General features: G+C 35.0%; 1 long non-coding RNA gene across 1 annotated transcript; it reads right to left on the minus strand.

The window, feature by feature from the left end:
- Positions 1-1458: 1458 nt before the first annotated feature.
- On the minus strand, positions 1459-4286 carry LOC131661632 (uncharacterized). The gene is made up of 3 exons (XR_009301200.1): positions 3463-4286; positions 2532-3322; positions 1459-2433 (listed from the first exon to the last, which is right to left on the minus strand). It is a non-coding gene; the product is annotated as an uncharacterized LOC131661632 (long non-coding RNA).
- Positions 4287-5158: the final 872 nt, after the last annotated feature.

Genomic DNA, 5158 nt, shown 5'->3' on the forward strand with positions numbered 1-5158 from the left:
ATTCAACACAAAAAAGACTGAGCTGAACATGATACGAAACCAAACCTGGCAAGACAAAAAAAATAAATGCATAAATCAGCCCCGCATACATAAAACCAAAATCAGAACAGTGCAAAATTCATTCAACAATAAAAGTGGATGAGGGATACTGTCATTTTATGAGATTAGGCCTTTTGACAAGGGAGGGGCAAACCATGGAATTTCCAAACATTTCTACACTTACAGAATTTACCCATGCACCTTGGAATAAGGTGCAAGGTTAGAGTCCAGTTTGAGTATGAAAATGTTCAACAAACAGTTAAGGTTCACCTGAAGTTTTGTCAATGTATGTGGAATATTGTCATCTCTGGCTAATCCAAGCAGAACTCGCCTATTAATTAAATTAATCCTTCTGTTAAAAAATCTAATCACCAATATAGACCAAATATGGGTAAGGGTTTTCCTTATATATTTAACATTTATGTTTTTTTTTATATTACAAAGGTTTTAGTTACATTTTTCAAACAAAAAATATAAATTAGACTCATCGAATTATAATCTATAAAATTCTATCTAAAAATTATTCAATACTCTAATCACTTTTCTACATTTCTATACTTGTTCCAAATTCCAATCATTTATTAGAAAATAATAAAAACAAGTCTTTAACACTGACAGTGCAACATGCCAACATCTCAATCCTAAAAAGCATGGATACGCCTCTCATTTGACCAATGCATCATTAACTTTATTTTTATTAATAAAATTATAGATAAATCTAAAAAGTTAATTATGTCACCTCACCACTAATCGAAATATGAATTTTTATATACTCAACTTCAGTAAAATGATTAGATGATGCATATAAAATATTATATCAAACCAAAAAGGCCTGAGCAGTAGTACTAAGTAGTATATACTTGTTTCAATCTGTATATAGAGAAGAATCCAACGGGACTAAATCACATGTTTATTCTACTTCTAATCCAAATTTTTCCAAAACGAGTTTCACATACTACTCTTTCTAACTTTCAATCTGATTTATGTAACAGTTATGCTTCCTTAGAGAAAGCATCACTGGTTCATATTCAAGAGTTTCATCTTTCAATACTAACACTAATATAACTATTTCAATAACAAAAATATAAACTAAACCACTTTCTTATCCTTAACACCATAAACACACTCAAATCAACATAGAGTTTGAAAGTGCAGATCAATAGAAACAAAAAAATAAACAAGATATAAGTTTAATTAGCATAATATAAACACTAAAAAAAATGAATTACCTGGAACTCGCAAACTCATAGAGTTTCGCAGTGCTGGAGAAGATTGTAACTCCAACTTCAGCATCACACAAAATTCCAAGCTCCTTCGCCTTCTTCAACAAACCGTTTCTTCGCTTCGAAAACGTCACCTGTCGACTCGTCGAATTATCAATCCTCCTTATCACGATCTTTCCTCTCCCCATTCAAATAAACCCTAACAAACTAGAAAAAACACAATCTGCAAACAGATCAAACAAATCACAACTTCAATATCATCAAGATAACAAAAAAAACGTAAAAATCAAAAGTATAAACATGAAAATAAAATCTAAAAAAGCGAAAATCGCAAAACGTAGATCCTGCGAGAATATGTTAACAATGATGATGTAACTAGTGTGTTGAATGATCTAGTGAAGAGGAGAAGAAACACTGTCATTGTAGGAGAGAGTGTTTTGACTGCCGAAGGTGATTTGAAATGGTTGTTTGAGTTTTGGTCAAGTTACTGTGAGCAAAAAAGGAGCTACTATTGTTCTGTTGAGCATATGGTTATGGAGGTTAAAAAGTTGCTGAGTGGAAATGGTGAGAGTACTAGATTATGGCTTTTGGGAATTTCGAATTTCAAAACATACATGAAGTGTAAAACATGTTACCATTCTCTAGAATCTATTTGGGTGCTTCATCCTTTCACAGTTTTTGTTGGAAGCCTCAGCCTAAGTTTGAATTTTGACAGGTAAGTTTAAGATTCTTTTGAAGAGCTTCCTTGTAAAGAAGAAAGAATGAAACATAGAGGATACACATGCATGTCTATATTGCTAAAATCTACGTCGGCCTCCACACACTTGCGAACTTACCATGATTGAGGACTACCAAAACACTACATAACACACATGCTCTGTAATGAAGGTAATGAAACACAAACTGAAATCTGCAATGAAGTATACCACATCAAACATTTCACACATTTTATTATCCTTTATCAGCAACATCCAACAAAAAACGTTTTAAAATAATTCACTCTTCATGATGCATAAAAGAAAATGAAAATAAAGGCGAGTTAAATTACGCATACAGGAAAACCAAATTAAAAATAATTAACTTTCTCGGCCTTGCCAACAGCTTTTACAGATTCTCCATATAATTTCTCTTCAGCAACCAATTGACTCCTAAGCTTTTTATCCTTCAAACCCTGTAAAATCATAGCTCACAAATTAATTAAGGTTAACAACAAACTCATCGTCAATTGGGAAGCAATGTTTCAATTTCAATAAACTCAAAGCTTAACACCTTAAAATTAGCACCATATAGAACTAAATGCTCCTTTTTCTTCAGCTTCCAATACTGAAAGTACATTAGGAAGATAGTTCACGTCTTTCATTGTCGCAAATGACGGTGCCTTCATTGGTACATTGGAAGTAATCACTTTGACACCTTCTTTGCACTGAGAATAATCATGGCCAATGACTACTGCATATAATGCAGATTTCGGACATCCTGATGATGACAGTAAGAAATCACCAGGACCTGCACTTAGCCATTATCTTAATGTTCCTTTGGAAGCCGATCTCAAGAAACGATCGAGGTGAACATCCAGCTCATAGAGATATCTTGAGAAAACAAACAATATAAACACCGAGATCAAAGAAGTCAGTAAAGTCTGACAAAAAATGTTCAAAACCGAAGTCGAACTCGGGTGCTATCCGATCGATTATGTTCAATACATGAATAACAAAAAAAATAAATAGTAACACCCTTGTAAAATAATAGCAGTATCAAAGACACCATGGCCTCCATGTACCATGTGATCATCTATAGGGATGACCATCATTGCTGGATCAAGTATGATACCTCCATAGACACTAGAATACATAGCCGGATAGGGTTGTTTCTCCACTAAACTCCATGTTTGATGAAGCTTTTCTAGTAACTGAAGAATTCAAAGCTAATGAAAAGTGTAAAACTTCAACTTATAGATTGTGTTAGGTAATCAAAGATTGTAAAAAAAGTGAGGCTTAGAAATCTCACCTCAGATGATGAAGAGAACACATGAACTTCAAAATTACTATCAGTTTCAATCTCTTGTATAACCAAAACAGATACAATAAGAACATTATACATTCATAATGACTCGTGTTTCAACCAAAAATTGAACTTGTAAAAACCAATAAAGCCTCAAATTTTGAATAGGATAACAGAAGCTGAAAGAAACCCAACTCACCAGAGGATGCAGTGGTAATCCCCATGAAGTAAAGAAGAGAGTAAGAATCAGAAACTGTGTATACAACACTAATATTATTCTAACAAATCTTAGACCATACAAGGCATGGACCACATATCTATTTTTTTAACTCAAACAATCAAAATCCCTAAATAATAAACTAAATCAATCTAAAAAATTACCAAAGCAAATAAGAAGAAAATGCGATCATGACAAAAGACCCAATAAAGAGCAAGAGGATCAAGATGGAAAAGATTCAAATCGTTTGGAACATGTAGCTATCGAGCTCGTCGACGGAATCATCAGCCGCGATTGAATCTTCTATTTTGATTTATTCACCGAATCTGCAGAACCCTGAACAATATAAAAAATCAAGAACCCTAGAAATTGGGGAAGATGACGCAAACCAGAATTTACGATAAAATTGAACTCTAACAACAATAGTCGCTGGGTCAAATCCAACTTCGCTTGAATGATAGTAACCATAGGTGAAGGAAAATGTTGAGAGAATAAAAAAAACGAAATCGCAAGATCTCAGATTGCAATAAGGTAATCAAAAGGAAATTGGAAATTGAAACTGATGAAAGACCACTTCTCGCTGTGTAGTTAGAAACGATGAAAGACCAACAAAAACGGTGTGAGATTGCATGTGGGTCTTGGTCGATTCTGAGTGTGAGCATGATTTAGGGTGATTGTTGTTGATAGCGGCGGAGAAGAAAATGATACGAAGAAGACGAGAGAGTATGGAGATAAGAGTGAGATTTTTGAGTTAGAATGAAAAGAAAATGAAAAATGAAAAAATATAAAATCCCTTAGTGTAAAGCGCTGCGTAAACCCATCCTTTAGGCAACGCTTTTACAAAGTGCTGCGTATGGCCATCCTTTAACAGCGCTTTTTAAAGCGCTTTCTAAAACCACCCTTAGGCAGCGCTTCTTGAAACCACTTTACCCTTTTAGGCAGCGCTTTTCTAGAAAGCGCTGTCTAAGGTATATGTCAAAAATTCCGCGTTTTTTAAAAGGACTTTTACCAGCGCTTTTGGTAAGAAGCGCTGTCTAAGGTGTGCTGCCTAATCTTATTTTTGGCGTAGTGCATGCTCCTCTGGATACCAGAATAAACCCCCAATAGGCAAGTGCAGCAGACTGGCAACATCATCCAATGTAATCGTCATCTCACCAAATGGCATTTGAAATGATGATGTCTCTATATGTCAGCGCTCCACAAATGCTGAAATAATATTTATGTCTATCTTGGTCAAACTGGTTCTTTGGAGACAAGTCAGACCTGACCTAGACACCACATCCTGCATCTCTGGTGGGAGCAAATGAGGAATCCTCTCCTTCAGCTTCGTCCCGTGTCCTGCGACTTTAAGCTCCTTTTTGGGACCTATTTCCTAAAAATAAATAAAAATTCACATTAAAACATATAAGAATAAATTAATTTTAAAATAATAAAAGTAGAATAAAAAAGATAAATTTATTTTGCTTACCTCTCCGAACCATAGACGTCGAGCAACGTGGTGCTCGTATCGAACAAGTAATGATCGATCCGAAGGTCCTCCAGGATACCCAGCTGGCTCCTGTGGTGGCTTTGGAACTGGTACAGACGGGCCAACTTCATCTACCGTGCGGCGTCTTCCAGTAGGCCTCCCGTCTGATTCTAGGGTATGCATGTTGCTGAACTTAAAAAAAATACAAAA

Source organism: Vicia villosa, linkage group LG3, assembly GCF_029867415.1.
Source record: "Vicia villosa cultivar HV-30 ecotype Madison, WI linkage group LG3, Vvil1.0, whole genome shotgun sequence".
Taxonomy (NCBI): Eukaryota; Viridiplantae; Streptophyta; class Magnoliopsida; order Fabales; family Fabaceae; genus Vicia; species Vicia villosa.